Genomic DNA, 26,377 nt, shown 5'->3' on the forward strand with positions numbered 1-26,377 from the left:
AATTATAGAATTCTATGGCTAAGTGAGAGTGTTCAAGCATTATAAGTCCGGTTCCCTTGTTCGTTGCGTTGAGCGCCTCCCTAGATGGACCCAAAAATGGGAACAAGAGTGCTCAAGTTATCCCGAACACCCCAGCACTTGCGGCTTGGGGGCTGAAGCCAACGACTTGCCATCTCTCAGATTTCATAAACGGCCGCACAGAAGGTAATATTTTAAATTAAACAAGCGTTGCTTAAAGCGCACATGAACATAGTTTTCAGCGCACAGGATAATACATAGAGAGTTTACTCAAAAATTACATCTCTAGGGCATTCATCCGCAATATCGCGGGCTCCCTTCAGGACAATTTTATAATACATTTCGGGCGTACGATACTCCTTGCCCGGTGGCGGCGGATGAGTAAGAAGCTTCTCAGCATCCAGCCTGCCCCAGTGCACCTTTGTGCGGGCAAGGGCCCGACGAGCACCTTCAATACAGGCGGAGCGCTTGATGACCTCCACCCAGGGGCACGCATCCACCAGCCGCCGCACGAGGCCGAAGTAGCTCCCAGGCATGGCCTGTCCAGGCCACAGCCGGACTACAAGGCCCTTCATGGCCTCCTCAGCTACCTTGTGGAGTTCGACAAGCTGCTTCAGCTGGTCGCTTGGGGGTACCGGATGGCCGGCCTCAGCATACTGAGACCAGAAGACCTTCTCCGTTGAGCTCCCCTCCTCGCCACGGTAGAATGCGGCGGCATCGGACACACTACGTGGCAGATCTGCAAACGCCCCTGGAGAGCTCCGAATCCGGGTAAGTGTCAGGTAGTTTACATTAACATGCTTGCTTTGCATGAAAAATGCCTTACCCGCCGTTATCTTCTTCACATCTTCAACCTCCTGAAGGGCCTTACGGGCCTCGGCCTTGGCGGACTTGGCACTTTCAAGAGCCGAGGCGAGCTCGGACTCTCGAGTCTTGGAGTCGCGCTCCAAACTCTCATGCTTTTCCATGAGAGCCTGGAGCTCTTGCCGCACTTCCGCCACCCGCGCCTCTTGCTTCTCTCGCTCGACCCGTTCCGCAGCCGTAGTGCGTTCGGCCGCGGACACAGCCTCCTTCAGGGCTGCCACCTCGTCAGTGGCCCCTGCAGTACCAACGTTATCCTTGTTATTTTTATTCGCAACCTAAATCCTTTTCTGTAAGGTAAATCTTCAAAGTGGTGTTACTGACCTTCTTTGTCCTCGAGCTGCTTCTTGGCATGGCCGAGCTCCCGCTCAGACCGCTCGAGATCCTGTTTTAAGGCACCGACCTCCGCAGTTAGTGCGGCAGAGGTTAGCAGCGCAGCCTGCAAACCCATATTGACATATTTCAAGCAACCCTGCGTATATCTTTTAAGATCCCCAGTCTGGCTTTTCTTTCCGAACGCCGAACTGAGCATCAGGGGCTACTGTCTATGCGGTATTACATTACATAATTTTAACTTCTTAACTCAAAGCCTGTTAGAAGGCTGCTGCAGGCTTCAATCAGCCCGCTCTTGGCAAGCTGAACCTTCTGAATCACCGCACTCATAATAGTGCGGTGTTCTACCTCGATGGAAGCGCCTTTGAGCGCTTCCAACAAGTTATCCGGCACCTCCGGTTGGACGGGGGCCGCTGGTGACACGGTCTTGTCCTTCTTGCGAAGGGGCCGCCGGCCGGACTTTGGAACCACTGCAGGTTCCGGCGTAGAGTCCGGCGCATAGTCCGGGAGGCTGCCTTGCGGCGCCTCCGGGGCCTCCTCCTGATGGGTCCCTTTCCGGGATCCCACCTCGGCATCCTCGTCGGCGCGAGGGGTGGAGGCAGTCGGGATGGACTCCACATCCGACGCCGCCAACGACCCGCTCGATGAAGCAGGGAGATCATCGTCGGCCGGACTATAGGCCGTATGCGGCATTAGAAAGACACTATGTGGCACGAAAGAAATTTCAGGTTATACAGGGATCTGGATACTCACGATCTCACCTGAGGCTTGGCCCTTGAGGGCCATTCTTCTTCGCCAACGTTGGTGTTGACGGAGCTGTCCGGGGGAATAGTTCTTCCCCTCTTGGACCCTTCGGCCCCCCCTGTAGGGGAGGCCTTCCTCTTTCTCTCTCCCTCCTCTGGGAGAGAGTCTTCCTCCTCCTCATCTTCGGGGGAGGAATCCGCCTCGTCGTCGGACACCTGAAAACGGGTATTCTTCCGAGTACCCGTGGCCACCTTCTTGGCCTTCTTCTCCGGCACCACGTGCGGTGCTGGAACCAGCAACCCCGCTAGACGGGCATCCACTGGGTTTTCTGGCATGGGAGCCGGGCAGATGAGCTGCTCGGCCTTCTTCATCCATTCCTGTCAAAGGAAAAGGGAGATTGAAACCCTCTTAGAATCAATCTATTTACCACAAGTGTCCCGTAAAGGGGTAGAATCACTTACCTCGTTAGCCGGATGCTGCGAGTGGAATCCGCGATCTTCTGTCACGGATGCGGGGGCTTCGGCGCCCTTAAACAGCACCCTCCAGGCGCCTTCGTATGTCGTATCGAAGAGCTCGCTCAGCTCCTGGTGCTGTTCCGGATCAAGCTCCCACAAATTGAATGCCCGCTCTTGGCATGGGAGAATCCGGCGAACGAGCATGACTTGGACTACATCAACCAGCCTGAGCTTCTTATCCACCAACTTCCGGATGCAGGCTTGGAGTCCCGTCACCTCCTTCGAATTACCCCACCGAAAGCCTTTCTCTTTCCAGGAGGTGAGCTGCGTGGGGATACCAGATCTAAACTCGGGGGCCGCCGCCCATGTAGCGTTGCGCGGCTCGGTGATATAGAACCACCCTGATTGCCACCCCTTGACAGAGTCCACGAAGGCCCCTTCGAACCAAAGGACGTTGGGCATCTTGCCCAACATGGCACCTCCGCACTCCTCTTGTGTGCCCTTCACTACCTTCGGCTTGACATGGAAGGTCTTGAGCTACAGGCCGAAGTGGGGCTGGATGGAGAGGAAGGCCTCACACATGACGATAAACGCCAAGATGTTGAGGATGAAGTTCGGCGCCAGATCGTGGAAATCCAGGCCGTAGTAGAACATGAGCCCCCGGACAAAGGGGTGAAGTGGAAAGCCCAGTCCGCGGAGGAAGTGGGGGAGAAAAACGACCCTCTCATGGGGCCCGGGGGTGGGGATGAGCTGCCCCTCGTCGGGTAGCCGATGCGCGACATCGTCGGAAAGGTATCCGGCGCCGCGCAGCTTGATGATGTGCTCCTCCTTAACGGTGGAGGCCAACCATTTGCCTCCCGCTTCGGACATGGTCGGAGAAGGTCGAGGCGAGATGCGCGAACTTGGGCGCTGGAGCTCGAGTGCGCGGAAATGGATAAGCAAAGGAGGAAGAAGGCGTGGGTGAGAGGGTAAATCCTTATCCCTTATATAGGGGCGGACGAAGACTATGCGTCCCCCACCAGCCTGGTAAAACTCGTTTATCTCCCAAGCGCCACCATCAATGGCGCGGTTGGGTTACCCACGTCCGTATTGATGAGAATCCCGGAATAAGGGGAACACGATCTCTGCTTCAACAAGACGTGCCAAGGAAACCGCTTCGCTAAACGTGATGAGGTGGTATAATAAAAACCGATTCAAGTAAAGGCTTGGTAGTGGCGTGACCACGTGCCGCAAAATACGTCAGCAGATTGAGCATGTGTACATTTTATTCTCTCTACGGTGGAATGTGGAATTTATTTTGCAGAGCCGGACACTATCCGGGTGTTCACAATCTTCTCTGGATTATTCAAGGGAGGAACCCGCCTTGCAATGCCGAACATTATGCGCGCCGGACTCATCGTCATTGAAGCCAGGTTCAGGGGCTACTGAGGGAGTCCTGGACTAGGGGGTGTCCGGACAGCCGGACTATCATCGTTCGCCGGACTCCAAGACTACGAAGATACAAGATTGAAGACTCCGTCCCGTGTCCGGATGGGACTTTCCTTGGGGTGGAAGGCAAGCTTGGCGATACGGATATGTCGATCTCCTACCAATGTAACCGACTCTGTGTAACCCTAGCCTTCTCCGGTGTCTATATAAACTGGAGGGCTTTAGTCCGTAGGACACAACATACATTACAACAATCATACCATAGGCTAGCTTTAGGGTTTAGCCTCCTTGATCTCGTGGTAGATCCACTCTTGTACTACCCATATCATCAATATTAATCAAGCAGGACGTAGGGTTTTACCTCCATCAAGAGGGCCCGAACCTGGGTAAAACATCATGTCCCTCGTCTCCTGTTACCATCCACCTAGACGCACAGTTCGGGACCCCCTACCCGAGATCCCCGGTTTTGACACCGACACATGGGCTAATATTTACTGTAGCGACACTGGGCCTCATACGGGCTGTAGAAACAGTGGGCCTTCTATGGGCCGTAGAAACAATGGGCCTTCTACGGGCCGTAGAAACAATGGGCCTTCTATGGGCCATAGAAACAATGGGCCTTCTATGGGACGTATCATCAATGGGCCTTATACGGGCCATATGATCGATTGGCCAAACATGGGCCAATAACAGACCGCATTATGGCCGTAAATGGGCTAGAGTTGGAATCATCCGTTCATGGGCCGACCATAACGGGCCATCGTTAATAGGCCGTATTTGATGACGCTATGAGAAGGCCCAACGAATTAATGGACCACAAACGGGCCGACTGTAACCACGGGCTGAATTTGGCCCACGAGCAGAAAATGACAGTAACGAGCCGTAAGTAAACGAATGCTGGAAGTGAGCCCAAGAATTACTGGGCTCTGAGAAGGCCGAAAGATAACATGGGCTGGAAATGGCCCAACGGAATAACGGGCCATTAATGGGTATAAAGTGATACACTATTCATTACGGGCCAGTTTCACCATGGGTCGTTAATAGGTGTAAAGTGATACACTATTCATTACGGGCCTGTTTCACCACGGGCCGTTAATAGGCCAAGAGTTACAAATGGCCTCATATGGGCCGAAAGACGTCATGGGCCATACATGGGCCAGAAGTGAAAACGGGCTGGAATCATATTGGATGGCCCAGATGACGCTACTGGGCCTAATTCAGATAGGGCGCAATGGGCCTTGGGTTAGCGGGCTGTAAATGGGCTATATGCGAACAGTGCATTAACAGGCTTTCGATGGGCCGGCCCACCACCTTCTGACCAAGCCAAACGGGCCGACCTTTTCACAGGAATGGGCCTCTGTTGGGCCGTACCACGTGTCGACGTATCATAGGCGCCTTCTGTCCAATGAGTGGATGACATCTGTCCCAACGATGAGCCGACACGTGGTTCCTCCAGCCAATGATGATTTTACACGTGGAAAATCCCCATTGGTCGGGGCTGTTAATGGGTTATCGGATCCAAAACCTGACCAGATAGCTTAACGGTGTTCCGCTACGGTGGATGCCACATGTCGGTCACCCTTGACGAAAGCACTAATGTGACGCGCTGTTTATGTTCATGGAAGTGCACACTTCCATGATGATAATTTTGGTAATGTCATGGAACACTTCTATGACAGCACAGGTATGACTATCTTGATTCTGTCATAAAATCGTCATGGATGTGGAAAGCACAAGTGCTCCCTGGGTGATTTTGGTAATTAATGTCAACATATCTCTTGTTGGACTAACACTTTTACCTAATATGTTTTAGATGAGTTCAACAATGAAGTGGCATGGACTAGAGGATGTGGAACCCCTTCAAAATGCTAAGGACAAAGGATTGGCTCAAGTTCGAAGAACAAGACTCTACTTTTCTATTCTAGTGATCCAAGCTCACATTGAGTCTATAGGAAAAGCCAATACTATCAAGGAGGGATGAGGTGTTCCTTAATGAGGTTCTTGCTCAAAATGCTTAGTGATATGCTACAAAGCCCTCAACTACCTTCTCACATCCACATATGACCTAAACCAAAAGTCAAACTAGGCCCCACCGGTTCTTTCTATCCGGCGCCACCGAGTTCAGATGTAATAGCCACTACCACAAATCCTAAGCAAATCAGTCTCACCGATAGGGATCTTGGTCTCACTGAGATGGGATTGCAATCTCTCTGTTTATATCTATTACAAAAATCGGTCTCACCGAGTTTGCGTAATCGGTCCTACCGAGATTGCAATGTAAACTCTCTGTCTCCTTTTTGTAACATTTCGGTCTCACCGAGATGAGCGAATCGGTCCCACCGAGTTTGCCTGACCAACTCTCTGGTTAGCTCATTACCAAAATCGGTCTCACCGAGTTTGTGTAATCGGTCTCACCAAGATTACGTTATGCCCTAACCCTAACCATATCGGTCCTACTGAGTTGCATGTCGGTCCCACCAAAAATCCTAACAGTCACTAGATTTGCTGAATCGGTCCGACCGAGTTTCTCAATTCGGTCCCACCGAGATTGGCAAGTTGTGTGTAACGGTTAGATTTTGTGTGGAGGCTATATATACCCCTCCACCCACTCTTCATTCGTGGATAGAGCCATCAGAACGAGCCTACACTTCCAGCATACATTTTTTGAGAGAGAACCACCTACTCATGTGTTGAGGCCAAGATATTCCATTCCTACCATATGAATCTTGATCTCTAGCCTTCCCCAGGTTGCTTTCCACTCAAATATTCTTTCCACCAAATCCAAATCCTGTGAGAGAGAGTTGAGTGTTGGGGAGACTATCATTTGAAGCACAAGAGCAAGTAGTTCATCATCAACACACCATTTGTTACTTCTTGGAGAGTGGTGTCTGCTAGATTGGCTAGGTGTCACTTGGGAGCCTCCGACAAGATTGTGGAGTAGAACCAAGGAGTTTGTATGGGCAAGGAGATCGCCTACTTTGTGAAGATCTACCGCTAGTGGGGCAAGTCCTTTGTGGGCAACGACCATGGTGGGATAGACAAGGTTGCTTCTTCGTGGACCCTTCGTGGGTGGAGCCCTCCGTGGAATCGCGCAACCGTTACACTTCGTGCGTTGAAGTCTCCATCAACGTGGATGTACGATAGCACCACCTATCGGAACCACGTCTCAAAAAAATCCGTGTCTCAAAATTGCATTTGCACGCTCCAATCCCATCCCTTTACATTTTTGCAAGTTGCATGCTTTACTTTCCGCTGCTCATATACACTTTGCATGCTGGCTTGTTATGTATTGTGATTGTTAAACTTGTGCCAAAACTCCACTTAAACTTAAAGAAGTTAAAAACTGCAACTTTTGGTACTTAGTGTCTAATCACCCCCCTCTAGACACCTCTTCTCGATCCTTTCAATTGGTATCAGAGCTTTGGTCTCCATTGCTTTTGTTTAAACACCATTGGAGGAAGATGGATGAGTCTTAAACATAGAGTACCTATACTTGATGGAGTGTATTTTCATGAGTGGAAAAATGAGATGCTTGTGATTTTCAATGAATATCATTTGAACAAGTACATTGCTAGCCCTTGTGCACCTCATGTTGATCCTATGCATCCTACCCTTGATGAGTCAATTGACATGATTCGCAATCCTAGAACTGTTGAACTTATCATTAGAGGCTTGCCTAGAAACTTGATTGGATGTTTGCCTACTTTTAAGTGTGCCTACACCATATGGAAATTTATTGAGGAACTTTTTCTAAATTATTCCTTGAAAAATCTAGATGAAATTCTCCATAATTCTATTTCCTTGAGTAAGATGAACTCCAATGATCCTATGTTTAGTGATTGTCTATTTGAGCTTACAAACCTTATGCGTACCAAAGGAGATGTTGGCATTATTAGTGATATTATTTCCGAAGCTATAAAAATTCATAAAGAAGAACATTGTCAAACTCACTCTAACGAACCACCCTCTCTAGGATTTGATCCATCACAAGACGATGTTGAACATGGATACTATGATGAGGATGATGATAGTGACTTTGATCTTGATGATGCAATGAGACACTTTGGTCTTATGGGAAATCTTCGGGGATATATGGAAGGAGGAAAGGAATGGGTTCTTGATAGTGGATGTACCGATCACATGACCAGAGATAAAGATATGTTTCGTGAGCTTGGTGAAAATGATGGTCCTCGAAAGTATGTCACTTTTGGGGACAACTCAAAGGGTAAGGTGGTTGGCCTTGGTAAGGTGGCCATATCACATGATAGCTCCATACAAAATGTCATGCTCGTTGAATCTCTTGGCTACAACTTACTTTTAATATCTAGACTTGCTGATTTCAGTTTCAATGTCCTATTTACTGAAGTAGATTGCCAAGTGTTTCATAGAGATAAACATAAAATGGTCTTTACCGGTGTACGTAGAGGTGATCTATACATTGTTGATTTTAGTAAAAAGGCTCAACCTAGAACTTGCTTCATCACTAAATCCTCTAAAGGTTGGTTATGGCATAGACAATTAGGTCATGTTGGCATGCGAAACCTTGACAAGCTTATTAAATGAAATCATATCCTTGGTGTTAACAATGTCATATTTGATAAGGATAGACTTTGCAGCGCTTGTCAAGCAGGTAAACAGGTTGGAGGGAGGCATCCCGTGAAGAACATCATGACCACAAGGAGGCCACTCGAGCTACTTCGCATGGATCATTTTGGTTCCAACGCCAACAAAAGTCTCGGTGGAAATTCTTTTGGTCTAGTTATAGTTGATGATTTTTCAAGATTTATGTGGGTGTTCTTTCTCGATCATAAATCGCAGGTCCAAAAGATCTTCAAAAACTTCGATAGGAAGGCCCAAAATCAATTTGAAGTGAAGATCAAGAAGGTTCGAAGCGACAACGGAATAGAGTTCAAGAATGCAAATGTGGATACCTTTCTTGACGAAGAAGGTATTTCACATGAGTTCTCGGCTACGTACACACCTCAACAAAATGGAATTGTTGAGAGGAAGAACCGGACACTCATCGAAATGGCGAGAATGATGCTTACAAGACGCCGAAGCACTTTTGGGCGGAAATGGTTGAGACAGCTTGTCACGCAACAAATCGCTTGTATCTTCACAAGCTACTCGGAAAGACGGCATACGAGCTCCTCACAGGTAACAAACCCCAAGTTGGATACTTTCGAGTATTCGGATCAAAGTGCTACATTCTTGATAAGCATCGTCGTTCTAAATTTGCTCCTAAGTCTCATGAAGGTTTCCTACTTGGTTATGGCTCAAACTCTCACACATACCATGTCTACAACAATTTCACCCGAAAGGTTGAAGAAATGGTAGATGTGAAGTTTGATGAATCTAACGGCTCGCAAGTAGAGCAATTGCCAATTGATGTAGGAGACAAAGACCCCTCGGAAGCAATCCAAGACTTGTCTATTGGCAAGATTCGTCCAACGGAGGTGAAGGAGAGTACATCGTCCGTCCAAGTGGAAGCTTCTACCTCACGACAGGGTGAACCAAGAGTTGATACGGAAGCATCCACAAGTGGGACACACCAAGATGAAGAAAACGAGGAAGTGCACCAAGATGAACGTCAACAACCTCCTTCTCCACCACGACAAGAGAACGACAATGCCAACAATGAAGAAGGCCAAGAAGAAGAACAAGATGAAGAATATGTTCAACCAAGACCGAAGCAAAAGCTTTCACGAGTTCGAGCAAGAATTGCTAAAGACCATACCGTCGAGCAAATCTACAATTATATCCAAACCAGGAGAATCACTCGCTCTAAAACTCGTTTAGCTAACTTTTGTGAACACTATTCATTCATCTCTAGCATTGAACCTATGAAGGTTGAAGAAGCTTTGGATGATCCGGATTGGATAAATGCCATGCATGAAGAGCTACACAACTTTGAGAGAAATCAAGTTTGGACATTGGTCGAGAAGCCCAACAACAACCACAACATCATCAGTACCAAATGGGTGTTTCACAACAAGCAAGATGAAGATGGACAAGTAGTTCTCAACAAAGCACGTCTCGTCGCCCAAGGCTACACACAAGTCTAAGGTATGGACTATGGTGAGAATTATGCTCCCGTTGCTAGACTTGAGTCCATTCGCATCTTACTTGCCTATGCTAATCACCATGATATCACATTATACGAAATGGACATTAAAAGTGCTTTTCTAAATGGTGAAATAGAGGAGGAAGTTTATGTTAAGCAACCTCCCGTCTTTGTTAATTCTAAGAAACCTAATCATGTTTACAAACTTCACAAAGCTCTTTATGGTCTTAAACAAGCTCCTAGAGCATGGTATAAATGCTTGACCAAGTTCCTTATTGAAAAAGGCTTTGAAATTGGAAAAATAGATTCTACTCTTTTTACTAAGAGGGTCAATGGAGAACTATTTGTATGCCAAATTTATGTTGATGATATTATATTTGGATCAACTAACCCTCATTTTAGTGAAAAGTTTGGAAAGCTAATGTCGGAGAAGTTTGAGATGTCTATGATGAGTGAACTCAAATTCTTTCTTGGTTTGCAAATCAAGCAAACTAAGGAAGGGACCTTTGTCTCTCAAACGAAGTACACCAAGGACTTATTCAAGAAGTTCAATATGCAAGAATGCAAAGGTATGACTACACCCATGCCTACTAGTGGACATCTTGATTTGACCAAAGATGGTGAACCGGTCGATCAAAAGGTTTATCGATCTATGATTGGTTCATTGTTATATCTATGTGCTTCACATCCCGATATTATGCTAAGTGTGTGCATGTGTGCACGATATCAAGCTGCTCATAAAGAATGTCATCTTAAGGCCGTGAAAAGGATAGTAAGATACTTAATCCATACACCAAACTTTGGCATTTTGTATCCAAAGAGGGCCTCTTTCGATCTTGTTGGCTACTCTGACTCGGATTATGCCGGTGACAAGGTTGATAGAAAGTCCACTTCGGGTACTTGTCAATTTCTTGGTAGATCTCTTGTGTCTTGGTCCTCCTAGAAACAAAACTCGGTATCCTTATCCACCGCCGAAGCGGAATACATTGCCGCTGGTTCATGTTGTGCTCAATTACTTTGGATGACCCAAGCTCTTAAATTTTATGGGATATATGTTAAACATGTTCCACTACTTTGTGACAATGAAAGTGCTATCAAGATTGCTCACAATCCCGTGCAACATTCTCTAACTAAGCATATTGAAGTTCGTCATGATTTCATTCAAGATCATGTTGCCAAAGGGGACATTAATCTTAAGCATGTTCGCATCGAAAAGCAATTAGAGGATATATTCACTAAACCACTTGATGATAAAGTGTTTTATAGGTTAAGAGGTGAATTGAACATCATTGATGCTTGAAACTTGGAGTAGGAAGTCCATTGAAAACATGCAAGGCATGAGCCTATGACTAATCCTTGATATTTCTCTTATAATGACTATCTTATGTCTTGGATACATTTGCACCTTGCATGTTATCTAACTCTTGTAGGTACTTGGATGAATCTAAGTCTATGAGATTGCAACTCATTCACATCTTGAGCAATCTCTACATCACCAAGTCTCTACACAACGGTGGTTGAAGACAAGGAAGCACCAAACCATTCAAACATATCCTTTGGCAAATTCTATGTTGAGTTTCATGATTGTCACTTTGGATACACAAGTTCTCTTCCTTGCAAAAGGTAACTCATGTAGGTAGATGAACTCAAATACCAAGTGGTGCTCCCAACTCTTGATGAGCTACATCAACCTTCAGCAATCCACACAAGTTCAACTACATGATCACGATCCACACCACCACCCAAGGTATATTATTCCATCTTAGAGAAGCTTTACTCCAGGTCATGAGTCAAAGCAACTCGACAAGATGTGAATACATCAAGATTCCTAAATGAAAAATGGTAACCCCATTTTGAGCTTAAACGATGACTATGACCTATGATCAAGTGATCTTACTTGACTCCTAAGTCAATATACTCTAACATAGGTGAAGTTCTCTTGTGTTCTTTTCTGTGCTCTTGCATTTGTCTCATGCATATTTGTTTCACCTTTCAAAAAAAACTTCATCTAGATTTATTTTTCTTTTCTTTTCTGTTCTGCATTCCCTGCATCAAATTCATTGCAAATCTTTCAGTTAATTCCTTGCAAATCCTTGTGAGATCTTACTTGTCTAGTGAGCTGAGGGGACAAGTGCTTTCTCTGCGATGAACTCGATCTCACCGGTCTGATGCCTTTGGTCCAACCAAATCCTTTCGGTACAACCAAAACAAACAACATGGTGCCACCAATTTGACTACATGAAAGACAGCTTGCCACTTGTTTTTGCATTCTTTTTGATCCAGCTCCACTCAATGAATCTTGTCCTTTACCAACATCACATTCAACTTACTGCTTTGTTCTGTGACTCATGGACCAAACCCATTTGAAACAAAAATCCAGAAGAACCCTTCTTGGAAATTGATGCCAAAGGGGGGGGAGAGATCACATCAAAGCTTAATCATATCTATTGGGGGAGATAATACTCAAGGGGAGAAAGAGTAATCATCAAGGACCCCAGATGCTTGGTGTTCAAGAGGAGAGAGAAGTGACATGTCTTCAAGAAGGGAAAGACATGTTCATATTTTCTTGTTTGCATTAGCTCTGGTTATTTTCTTTGAGCTCTGATTTTCTGTTCCCTATCTTCTCCCAGTATCCCATGCTAGATTCAGGGGGAGCAAGACATCTAAGGGAAGGAAGTCCTTAAATTCTTTGCACATCTTTACCTTTGGGGACATGTCTATATCCAATGTGGTACTTAGTACTTACTCTACATGTCATCCCAGTCTTGGTACTCTTGTGGTTTCTTTTGTTTGCTCTGGCCAGTAGGTGTATCTGTGTTATCTAACCTTGTTTACACAGGTTCATTCCATCCTAAGCCATCTCAAGACCACAAGGTAAGTATATGCATCACAGTCATGTGTATGAGAAATTCGTGTTGGTGTACATACTGTTTGCAAGAAGGACTCATGAGCATGAAGGTACATTTCCCGTATTCACATCATTTGCTCTGATGCATGTAGCCAAGAGACATGTAACACATTGCTTACTTTGTCATGCTTAAGCATTCACATGCTCCTATATTCCATATTCACATGATTGCATACATGTAGGGGGAGCCTATGCATGTTACATGTCTTTCCAAAGCTTTACTTGTTATTCTCTATATCTTTATTTAAAGCTTTGATGTATGTTGTCATCAATTACCAAAAAGGGGGAGATTGAAAGCACAAGTGCTCCCTGGGTGATTTTGGTAATTAATATCAACATATCTCTTGTTGGACTAACACTTTTACCTAGTATGTTTCAGATGACTTCAACAATGAAGTGGCATGCTAGAGGATGTGGAACCCCTTCAAGATGCTAAGGACAAAGGATTGGCTCAAGCTCCAAGAACAAGAGTCTACTTTTTCTATTTTAGTGATCCAAGATCACATTGAGTCTATAAGAAAAGCCAATACTATCAAGGAGGGATGAGGTGTTGCTTAATGAGGTTCTTGCTCAAAAAGCTTAGTGATATGCTCCAAAGCCCTCAACTACCTTCTCACATCCACATATGACCTAAACCAAAAGTCAAACTTGGCCCCACCGATTCTTTCTATTCGGCGCCGCCTAGTTCAGATGTCATAGCCACTGCCACAAACCCTAAGCAAATCGGTCTCACCGATAGGGATCTCGGTCTCACCGAGATGGGATTGCAATATCTCTGTATATATATTACCAAAATCGGTCTCACCGAGTTCGCATAATCGGTCCTACCAAGATTGCAATGTGAACTCTCTGTCTCCTTTTCGTAACATTTCGATCTCACCGAGATGAGCGAATCGGTCCCACCGAGTTTGCCCGGCCAACTCTCTGGTTAGCTTATTACCAAAATCGGTCTCACTGGGTTTGTGTAATCGGTCTCACTGAGATTACGTTATGCCCTAACCCTAACCATATCGGTCCTACCGAGTTGCAGGTCGGTCCCACCAAAAATCCTAATGGTCACTAGATTTGCTGAATCGGTCCGACTGAGTTTCTCAATTCAGTCCCACCGAGATTGGCAAGTTGTGTGTAACGGTTAGATTTTGTGTGGAGGCTATATATACCCCTCTACCCACTATTCATTCGTAGAGAGAGCCATCAGAACGAACCTACACTTCCAGCATACATTTTCTGAGAGAGAACCACCTACTCATGTGTTGAGGCCAAGATATTCCATTCCTACCATATGAATCTTGATCTCTAGCCTTCCCCAAGTTGCTTTCCACTCAAATCTTCTTTCCACCAAATCCAAATCCTGTGAGAGAGAGTTGAGTGTTGGGGAGACTATCATTTGAAGCACAAGAGCAAGGGGTTCATCATCAACACACCATTTGTTACTTCTTGGAGAGTGGTGTCACCTAGATTGGCTAGGTGTCACTTGGGAGCCTCCGACAAGATTGTGGAGTTGAACCAAGGATTTTGTACGGGCAAGGAGATCGCCTACTTCGTGAAGATCTATCGCTAGTGAGGCAAGTCCTTCGTGGGCGACGGCCATGGTGGGATAGACTAGGTTGCTTCTTTGTGGAACCTTCGTGGGTGGAACCCTCCGTGGACTCGTGCAACCGTTACCCTTCGTGGGTTGAAGTCTCCATCAACGTGGATGTACGATAGCACCACCTATCGGAACCACGTCTCAAAAACATCTATGTCTCCAAATTGCATTTGCACACTCCAATCCCATCCCTTTACATTCTTGCAAGTTGCATGCTTTACTTTTCGATGCTCATATACTCTTTGCATGCTTGCTTGTTATGTATTGTGATTGTTAACGTTGTGCCAAAATTCCACTTAAACTTAATGAAGTTAAAAACTGCAACTTTTGGTACTTAGTGTCTAATCACCCCCCCTAGACACCTCTTCTCGATCCTTTCAGATGTACATGCATGACAAAAAACGCGACCTACTGTGAGAGACACATATCATCACGGAAGTGTATTTTTTTGTAGTGTAGGTATATAGGAGGTAGATGGACATCCCGTACAAGAAGAGGACTCCAAATCACGTCCAAATCTTTCCAAAATTAACCGAACTAGGATTTAGGTAAGTCTGGAACATCAGTTTGGTTTTTAGGTCCCACAGGCCACAAACCACCTCGGATGAAGATGAGCCCAAAAGATAATTTGACCGCTTAGACGAGTGAAAAACTTTTGTGTTGAACGTTTGTCGATTCGGAGCCATCTTGAGGGCCAAAGCTCTCAGGAAAAAACAACTGATTGGTGGCGCTACCCATCAGACACGTGTTTGGTGGGGAGCCATCTTGAGGGCCAAAGCTCTGACTTTTGCATATGAACTGCAATTGGGACTATTTTTATATCTAGATCAACCGTTTCGACGAGACGCACAACTTTTGTCTTGAAACATTTTCCATCAGAGGCCATCTTAATTGATTTTCATGCCATTCTTTAATCTGGTGTCAACATGAGCATATCTGAACTTGTCATAACTATATTGCATAAGAGATCCGTTTCATACCATGTTCATATCCATATCGATCTTCTTAAAAAGAGCCATCCGGAGGTCATAAGTTTGAATTAGTCTTGATATAACTTAAAGCTACTCTTTATGATTGTGCCACTTTTGAGCATCAACAGTTTAGTGAAAGCTTTATTTAGTTCATAAGCATGGGTGAATTTATCATGGATTGCAGCAAACAAATACAATCAATAAAAGAGCAAATATCATAGTCTTTGTAATCCAAAAGTGTGGGCACATCACTAGTTAAATTTTTGACCTTTCCAAACCCACTTTTATCAAATTTCTGGGGGAGATGAAAATGAGAGGCAAATGGAAAATAATGTAAATTGTAAGGAGATGATATAGGTGATTAGAAACTTGGTAGATGTTGATGATTTCTGCCCGACAACGACGCCAAAAATTCCTTTTGATGCGGCTTGAACTACGTCGGTATTTCCCCAAAGAGGAAGGATGATGTAGCATAGCTACGGTAGGTATTTCCCTCAATGATGAGACCAAGGTTATTGAACCAGTAGGAGAACCACGCAACACTACATGAATGGTACTTACACACAAAGAACAAATACTTGCAACCCTACGTAAAAGAGGGGTTGTCAGTCCCTCCCGGGTAAAAAGTTATATAAAATTGTAGTAGATTGGATAAATAGATCTCGCGGGAACACGAGATAAAATAAATAAAGAAAAATTGCAGTAGGGTATTTTTTGTGTCTTTGGATTAATAGATCTAAAAATAAAAGCAAATAAAAATAGATCTCGAAGCAAAATATGATAAAGAAGAGACTGGGGGGGCGTAGATTTCACTAGTGGCTTCTGCCGAGAAAAGTAGCATAGGCCGGGTAAAGAAATTACTGTTGGGCAATTGATAGAACTTTAAATAATTATGACTATATCCAGGCAATGATCATTATATAGGAACCACATCCAATATTAGTAGACTGACTCCTGCCTGCATCTACTACTATTAGTCCACATATTGACCGCTATCCAGCACACATCTATTGTATTAAGTTCATAGAGAAACGGAGTAATGCAATAAGAACGATGACATGATCTAGACAAGATCTATTCATGTAGTTATAGACCCCATCTTGTTATCCTTAATAGCAATGAAACATACATGTCATTTCCCCTTCTGTCACTTGGATTGAGCACTGTAAGATCGAATCCAGCACAAAGCACCTCTTCCCATGGCAAGAAAAATCGGCCTAACTAAACCAAAGATTCGAAGAAGGAATGCGAGGCTTAAGCAATCATGCATATAAGAGACCAAAAGATACTCAAATAACTTCCATGGATAAGAATATAGATCTGATCATAAACTCAAAGTTCATCGGATCCCAACAAACACACCGCAAAATGAGTTACATCAAATAGATCTCCAAGAGACCATTGTATTGAGAATAAAAAGAGAGAGAAAGACATCTTGCTACTAAGTACAGACCCGTAAGTCTACAATGAACTACTCACGCATCATCGGAGAGGCACCAATGAGGATGATGAACCCCTCCGATTGGATCTGTGGTTTCTGGAACTTGCGGCCCCCAGGCGCGCCCAGGTGGGTTGTGCTCCCCTCGGCTGCCTCCCGCACCGCCTCTTTGCTCTATAAATACCCAATATTCCAAAAATCCTAGGGGAGTCGATGAAACACAATTCCAGCCATCGCAAGTTCCAGAAACCATAGATCTAACAAGCGCGCCCAGGTGGGTTGTGCTCCCCTCGGAGCCCCCCTCTGGTACTTCCTTCGCCCAACGTGTGTCTTCTGGTCTAGAAAAAATATCCATAAAGTTTTGTTTCGTTTGGACTCCGTGGTATTGATTTTCAGCGAAGTAAAAAAACATGAAAAAACAACAATTGGCACTGGGCACTATGTCAATAGGTTAGTCCCAAAAAATGATATCAAATTTCTATAAAATGATAATAAAACATCCAAGAATGATAATATATCAGCATGGAACAATAAAAAATTATAGATACATTGGAGACGTATCACCGTCATCCCTTGGCCTCGCCGGGCATCGCAGCCTAGTGTACCAGTGGCGATCGGTCCTCGCTTGGGGGCTCGCGTGGGGCGCGGCGCCCTTGGGAACATCTCTTGAGGTCCCATGGCTAGCTAGAAACCTTGCGGCCACTGGGTGCCTCATGAGGCCTGAGAAGCTTCGTATCCTCAAGAAGAAAACCACTGGCAGGATCTCTCTGGAATGAGAGGCGCACAGGAGATCCAAGCTCCAGAGGAGCACGCCCTCGCGGCGTAGGAGTCTACCGCAAGCACACCAAGCTATGTTATCCTAATCACAATCAACAAGAACCCTTCAATTAGTAGCAACGCGAATGTCAGGATACAATACAAAAATGTTAACGTAATGGTGCAAGCGCCATGGTCCATTACATGCCTGGGTAGGGCCTTCTACTTCTTGATTCAGGGAAAGGAAAAGAAAAAAAAAAGCAAAAGCGGCCTCGCGACCACCGCGGCTCCTGAGGCCTGGCTCCAGCGATGCCCGCGCTTAGTTGGAGTCCTGCTCCTACTTCACCAGAGCGCTATGGTGAGGCATCTTGTCGCTCTCCCCGGTTCGAGCTCGGCAATATGGCGGCTCATCGTAGTCGCCGTCGCTCGTACTCTTCATAGGAAGAGACGCCGCTGCTGGAGGCGTCGCGGTTGTCGCCAAGGGCAAGTTCACCACCAAGGATGCCGCCTCCCCCCCCCCCCGGCCGTCGTTGCCGGAGGGGTGGACATTGTCGTCGTTGCCGCTGCTCTCTGGGCAACACCCCAAATGCCCGCCGTCCTCCCCAAAGATCCTGACGTAGAGGGTCACCGCGCCGTCATGCCTGAAGTGGAGGGTGTCGGTGTCAAAACCGGCGGATCTCGGGTAGGGGGTGCCGAACTATGCGTCTAAGGCTAATAGTAACAGGAGGTGGGGGACATAATGTTTACCCAGGTTCGGGCCCTCTCTATGGATGTAATACCCTACTTCCTGCTTGATTGATCTTGACGAATATGAGTATTACAATAGTTGATCTACCACGAGATCATAATGGCTAAACCCTAGAAGTCTAGCCTATGAGATTATGATGGTTGTCCTACGGACTAAACCCTCCGGTTTATATAGAACCCGAAGGGGGCTAGGGTTACACAAAGTGGGTTACAGAGAAAGGAATCTACATATCCGAATCGTCAAGCTTGCCTTCCATGCAAAGGAGAGTCCCATCCGAACACGGGGAGACGTCTTCTATCTTGTATCTTCATAGCCCAAGAGTCCACACATGTATATAGTCCTGCTATCTGAGGACCCCTTAATCCAAGACTCCCTCAGTAGCCCCCGAACTAGGCTTTAATGACAATGAGTCCGGCGCGCAGATTGTCTTCAGCATTGCAAGGCTGGTTCCTTCTCCGAATACTTCAAAGTACTTGACTTAAAGAGGAGTGTCCGGCTTTCCATTTAATGCCATGCTCATCGACTTCTGCACCTTCCCGATTTCAGCTTCCACGTGCCGAGCGAATGCGAGAGGTCGGGGCATTTTTGCACTTACCACCCTCACCATGTGAGAAAATTGTCTATTTAAAGAGAAGGGGGTCTTCAGATCTAATCAACACCATCTCCCTCAAACGAGGAATCCTCGGAGCTTGCCCGTAGAAACCACCCCAACATGGCTAGCGCTCCCAGCTCTCCCTCCCGCCCTGACGGCCCCAAACAGGGTGATTGGGAAATGTGTTCCGTATCCCACGGCCAGCTGGTGAAGCTGCAGACCCAGGGATTTCTTCCCCCATGCATATCTAGTCCCCGTTCGAGCCGGATTGGCTTCCTTTGATGTTGGGGAGCAGGCGGAGAAGTACCCAACCCATCTAGGGGGGAACGAGTATGCTTTGTTCCCAATTTGTTGAGAGGCGTCGGATTTCCAAACCATCAGTTCCTCCGAGGGCTTCTGGAGCACTACGGCCTCCAACTGCACAACTTTACTCTTGCTTCTATCCTGCACATCACGGGGTATATTGCTCTTTGCGAGCTATTTCTGGGCTGTGAGCCCAGTTCGAGTTATGGAAGAAGTTGTTTTGCCTCGTCCCTCATAATCAATAGGGATCAATATTCCAAGTGAGCAGAGCCGAGATATGGTGCACCACCAGGACTGGATACCTATCCGGCACACCGAAGAAGGCATCCAAAGAATGGCCTTCCAAATGGTTCTATGTTGAGGACGTCTTCCTTCCTGACCCAGTCCGAATGGGTCTTCCTTAATTTTCAAGTGATCCATTGAAGAAACGCCTCAGCTGGCGTTCGCGGAGCCTCAGGGAGGAAGATAGCACGAAAGTCAATCAGTTGATGAGCAAGATAAAGACGCTTGCTCAATTTGGATTGTATAGTCGAGGTTATGGCGATATCCATAATGCGAGTGGTTCAACCACTCCAATATCGAGGGCGTCCTATGTGGCACTTCAATGGAGAAGATGATGCCACCCATTGCGGTCGGCAGGGTACGGACACTCCCACTGCTTTGGCGAAGATATTGTCCGGATTATACAAAGGGGAGAAAGAGGAGTTCATCCACATTAAGCCCAGAGATGGATTTTCCATGTACAACCCTCACAGTTGGGTGAGTTTCCATCCCACTACTCTACTCTATTTACTCCATGAGCCCTTTTTCATAAATATTAATCCGTCCATTTATAACAGGAATCCCAGAAAATCACCAGGGAGATCCACAGCCCCGCACCATAGCCAGAAGACCACAACCGGGCCCTTGACCGCAGGTTCGAACAGGATCCGGCTATATTCGTGGAGCTCGGGGAAGGGGTGTTTTACCAGGCGAGCTATGATGGCACTGAAGTGGCCACCATTGTTGACTATCCCGGCCTTCTCCCTACGTAGCATGTAAGTAATTAGGAGACTTGTCCTTTGAGAGAATTTCCTCTTTCCGCCTTACCCAACGCACTATATTATGCTATAAAGGGGAGGCGATCCGCGCGCCATGCTGCACCTGAGGCGACGCGCAAGAAGGCGGCGCCTACGATAGGCAGGCCTTCGAAGAGGAAGGCAAATAGAGATATGGCTGAGCCTTCATTGAAGAGGTATGGTTTTAAATATGCTCCATGGTTGTCATCTTAAAGTATGACACTATTTGTTGTGTCTTATCAGGAAAAACATTCACCGGACTGTGTCCGGGGATCCTGCCGGTCATGCCTCTACTAGCCGGATTCCGTACCCTCTCTCGAGGACTGAGGCTAACGCGGAAGTGACACAGGATTGTCCTTATGCGGTGGATTCTAATAAAGTATCTGCCACAAACTCCGACGTGTAAAGCACCATGAATCATCGGCACCGGCGGGCCGCTCTTCGTGACCCTTGTTTTTTAGAAGAGGGTTTCAATGCCTTCAACTCAGGAGATGCATACATCCGAGCTGCTCGAGATGGGCTTTCCAGAGCCATGGATCAGCATTTGAAAGATGTGCGGGTAAGTTCATACTTGCACAATTCTGGTAATTATATACTAGTAGCCCCCGAGACTTGAAGCAGTTTAAGCAACTAATTCAAGGATCGTTGTATACCCAGGTGCTCAAAGAGAAGAAAAACCTGTTGTCTCAAGAGCTGGAGAAGTGTCAAGCACAGCTAACTGTTGTTACAGCCGAACTGGAGAAATCCAAGAAGGCAGCGTCTGGTAATGTTCCCCTCTATCGAGAGAACATGATCATATACCAGGAGTATTAATACAGGTGAAAATCTTATGGCAGGGTCATCAGATCATCTGGAAGAGGCATCGGAAGTCGCACGAGCGGGAGTTCTAGGTGCTCAAAGGCAACTGGCTGCGGGCGAACATATACTAACACAAGTCAGGATGGAGAAGAACAAACTCCAAGATGCCAACACCGAGCTGGGCGTGGAACTAAAGACGTGCGGGCCCAGCTGGCTGATTCCGTGAAGGAGAATAGGAGGCTGCGAGGCGACATATTTAGTATGTGTTCGGTCTTACCTTTACATAGTTTGGCAAGGAAAGAAACTGACAGTAATTATGTCTGTAGGTATATTGATGGGCCGTCCCAAAGAGGAGGTGTACGGATCATCGAGCGATCTGCTACAAGAGCTGTCGCAAATGCACGAGCAAGCTCGGCAGGCAATGCGAAGTATTGCCATGGCCTTAAGGCCATCCGACTCCCCTCCAGGAAGTATGGAGGGGCTTGTACAGCTATTTAAGGGAGCGTAGCAGGGCTTCCGATTATGGAAGATATTGGCCTGCCGGGAAGGTGCGCGAGAGGCCTGGGCAATGGTGAAAACTCGGTATACCAAGCTCGACCCGAATCACATGGCCTGGGTCGGACCTGTAGGGTCACATGGAGAAAAAATTCCTGTTATTTTGGTATATGACCAAGTATAAGTAGCCGCCAAATATTCCCAACATGATTGTAGGATAGATAGCCATGTAAATGGCATAGAGGAAGAAGCGTTTGAGTCTATGTGACTATGTACTTCAATTGACAAATTATGTCTGTAGATGAATTGTAAAATGATTGTCATCGCAGACCTTTTCGCTTAAACCTCTGGACCCGAAGGTGCGGAGTGCTTTCGAATACCCGCTCGGTAATGTAGACCGGTGAATGCGGGGAAACCAAGCGTAGGGGTCATAGTTGCTTGAACAGACAAGTATCCGGCTAGTTATGTTATATTACATTTTGATCGTAAGAAACATCTTCCAGAGAGAATAGTTCGGGTTCCATCCCTGGGTAAGCATGCATTAATTGTGCATGTCTGAACTATGTTTGAAAAAACCGCAGAATACATAATATCTGGGGGTTCATAATATGACAAGTAAAAAACATCTTTAGTCCGCCGACTGAATATTCCCTTAAGAATGCTAGATTTGGGCTTCACCCAGTCGGAGGTACACATGCAAATGACCCGACAGTAACAATCACAGAGGTGCTCCCTTTATGCCCTAGCCAAACTAGCGGGAACGTAGGGCATAAGCACAGGAGCCAAGCAACCCAGCTTGGCCAAAACTTAAGTCATATCGATGCATATAATGGCGAAGAAAAGGTACATACGCAGAAAAGACACATATGTGTTGAGCTTGATGCTCTGAAAATAATAATAATAATAATAATAATAATAATAATAATAATAATAATAATAATAATAATAATAATAATAATAATAATAGGCTTCTGTACGAGAAGCCCCCAGGTATAATTGACGTACATATTTTAGAATGTGTGCGTCGAAGGTGCACGGTTTAGCCGCACAAAAGCTTTAAGGCTTAAAAGGGAAAAATGCGAAAAGAGAGGAAAATAAATACTGGAAACAAAAAGGGGTAAAGGAGACAAACGAAGAGTCCGACGCTAGGCATAGAATCTTTGGAGTCTGGCCGCGTTCCACAGGTTCGGCTCTAGGTGATTGTCTGACGCATCATCCAGGCGGTACGCTCCTCTTGTAAGTACTTTGTCAATGATGAAGGGACCCTGCCACTTGGGCTTGAGTTTGTCCTTTTTCTTCTTCGGCAAGCGTAGAACGAGTTCGCCAACATTATAAGTCTTGGCCCATACTTCTCTTCTTTGATATCTGCGGGCCTGTTGTTGATAGAATGCGGAACGGGGTTTTGCGACATCGCGCTCCTCCTCCAAGGAATCTTAGCTGTCCTGTCGATCAAGCTCAGCCTCTCTCTCTTCATACATGCACACTCGAGGTGAGTCATGAATAATGTCGCAGGGCAACATGGCCTCTGGACCGTACACCATGAAGAAAGGTGTATATCCGGTAGAACGGTTAGGTGTGGTCCGCAGCCCCCAGGGTACGGAGTCGAGCTCCTCCACCCAGTGCTTGTCTGGTTCTTTCAGAGACCGCACTAATCTGGGGTTGATGCTGCTCATAATAAGACCATTGGTTCGTTTGACTTGGCTGTTGGTTTGTGGGTGGTAGACGGAGGCGTAGTCGAGCTTGATGCCCTGATTAGCACACCAGGCTTTCACCTCATCGACTGTGAAATTGGAGCCGTTGTCGGCGGTGATGCTGTGTGGAACACCATAACGGTGCACAACACCGGATATAAAGTCTATCACTGGCCCGGCTTCGGCCGTTTAACTGGTTTGGCCTCTATCCACTTAGAGAATTTATCCACCATGACCAATAGATATTTTTTCTTAGGGCTTCCTTCTTTAAGGGGTCCGACCATATCAAGCCCCCAGACCGCAAAAGGCCAAGTAATGGGTATTCTTTGTAGAGTGGTGGGTGGCATATGGCCTTGGTTAGCGAAGAGCTGGCATCCGACGCAATGTTGGACAAGGTCCTGCGCGTCTTCTTGGCCGTTGGCCAATAGAAACCTTTACGGAAGGCCTTGCTTACAAGGGCTCGAGCCGCAGCGTGGTGACCGCCAAGACTGGCATGAATTTTAGCCAAGAGCTGCCGCCCTTCCTCCTCGAAGATACATCCTTGAAGTACTACGGTAGCGCTTTTCTTGTAGAGTTCCCCCTCGTGAACTTTGTAGGCTTTAGAATGCCACACAATGCAGCGCGCCTCGTTCTGATCCTTAGGGAGTTCTTGCCTATTAAGGTAGGCCAAGAAGGGTTCGGACCATGAGGCAATGCATGCCATGATGATGGGCCGATGGTGTGATTTTGGTGGATGATCCCCTATTGACGTCGGTGTGTTCGGATTCTGGGATTGTAGTCAGATCTGGATTGGTGTTGCAGCTCTCCCCTTGCCACACCATAGATGGCTTCAAAAGCTTTCCAAAAAGATGTTAGGTGGGACGGGGTCCCACTTGGCACCGATGCGAGCAAGGACATCCGCCGCTTGGTTACTTTCTCGAGCCACATGGTGAAACTCGAACCCCTCGAACTGAGCCAACATTTTGAGAACGGAGTTACGGTAAGCCGCCATCTTCGGATCTTTGCCATCAAAATCTAAATTTATTGAGATATTGCGAGGTTTGAATCCTCGCGCACTTCTAGGCATTGTATGCCCATGGAGACGGCCATCCGAAGACCATGCAATAAGGCTTGGTATTCGTCTACATTGTTGGAGTCCGTGAATAATATTTGGAGGATGTACTGAACTGTATCTCTAGTAGGGGATGTTAGGAAAACACCTGCCCCTAGGCCTGCTAGCATTTTGGAGCCGTCGAAGTGCATGACCCAGTTGGAATATGTGCCGTACTCTTTAGGGAGTTTGGCCTATGTCCATTCGGTGACGAAGTCGGCCAGAACTTGAGATTTAATGGCCCGCCGCGGTTTGTATGTAATGTCGAATGTGAGGAGCTCAATGGACCAATTGGCAATCCGGCCCGTGGCGTCGCGGTTATTTATTATGTCATTGAGTGGTACCTCGGAGGCCACCGTTATGGAGCATTCTTGAAAGTAGTGTCGTAGCTTCTGGGATGCCATGAAGACCGCGTATGATATTTTTTGGTAGTGTGGGTACCGGGATTTGCATGGTGTGAGGACAGTGGATACGTAGTATACCGGCTTCTGAAGCAGGAATTTGTGTCCGTCCTCCTCTCATTCGACGACGAGCACCGCACTCACGACTTGGTGTGTGGCCGATATGTATAATAACATGGGTTCACCGACATTTGGCACGGCCAAGATTGGGTTGCTTGCTAGAAGAGCCTTTATTTCTTCCAATCCGGCCGTTGCCGCATCCGTCCACTCGAAGGTATCAGTGCGTCGGAGAAGGTGATAGAGTGGCAATGTCTTTTCTCCTTGTTTGAGGTCTGTTGGTGTAGCCAATTGTGACAAAGCTCGGATTTTAGCTGGGTTTGCCTCAATTCCTCTATTGGAAACAATAAAGCCCAGAAGCTTTCCAGCGGGAACGCCGAAAACACACTTTCCCGGATTGAGCTTGATGTCATATGTTTGGAGGTTGTCGAATGTGAGATGCAGATCATCTATTAATGACTCAACGTGTCTGGTTTTGCTGACTACGTCATCCACATATGCTTCTACTGTTTTGCCGACTTGTTTCTCCAGGCATGTTTGAATCATGTGTTGATAGGTGGCACCGATGTTTTTGAGCCCGAAAGGCATAGTGTTGAAGCAGAAAGGCCGGTATGGGGTGATGAATGCTGTTGTGGCCTGAATATACTCCTTCATCTTGATTTGATGGTATCCGGAGTATGCGTCGAGGAAACAAAATGAGTCGTGTCCCACGGTAGCATCGATAATCTGATCGATGCGGGGGAGGGGGAAGGGATCCGTAGAGCAGTCTTCGTTGAGGGCTTTGTAATTGACACATAGGCGCCAGGATTTATCCTTCTTTGGTACCATCACTAGGTTTGCTAGCCAGTCCGGTGTTTTATCTCTCTGATGAATCCGGCCTCGAGTAACTTGGCTAGCTCCTCCCCCATGGCTTGTCGTTTGGGTTCGAAAAAGCGCAGCAATGTTTGCTTGACCGGCTTATATCCCTTCAGTATGTTTAGGCTATGTTCGGCCAGCCTGCGTGGGATCCCTGGCATATCAGAAGGGTGCCAGGCAAATATGTCCCAATTTTTGCATAGGAACTCCTGTAGTGCGGCGTCGACCGTGGGGTCCAGCTGTGCCCTAATGGATGCTGTCTTCGTGGAGTCTGCTGGGTGGACTTGGAATTTGACTATTTCGGCGGCTGGCTTAAAGGAGGTGGATTTGGGTCGCTTACCGAGTATCACATCGTCCCTATCCACCGTGGAGCACAACGCGGTTAATTCTTCGGCCGCGAGGGCTTCAGACAATGCCTTGAGGGCCAAGGTGGCGGCTTTGTTTTTGGCGCGGAGTGCTATGTCTGGATCGCTGGCAAGAGTGATGATTCCATTGGGCCCTGGCATCTTGAGCTTCATGTACCCATAATGGGGGATAGCTTGGAAGCTTGTAAATGCATCTCATCCTAACAGGGCGTGATATCCGCTGTTGAAAGGGGCCACTTGAAAATCTCTTCGGACAGATAATTCTCCGGCGTGCCGAATACCACATCGATTGTGATTTTTCCCGCACATCGCGCCTCCCGACTGGGAATAATCCCTCGGAAGGTTGTGCTACTTTGCTCA

Source organism: Triticum aestivum, chromosome 5B (genome assembly GCF_018294505.1).
Source record: "Triticum aestivum cultivar Chinese Spring chromosome 5B, IWGSC CS RefSeq v2.1, whole genome shotgun sequence".
NCBI classification, from domain to species: domain Eukaryota; kingdom Viridiplantae; phylum Streptophyta; class Magnoliopsida; order Poales; family Poaceae; genus Triticum; species Triticum aestivum.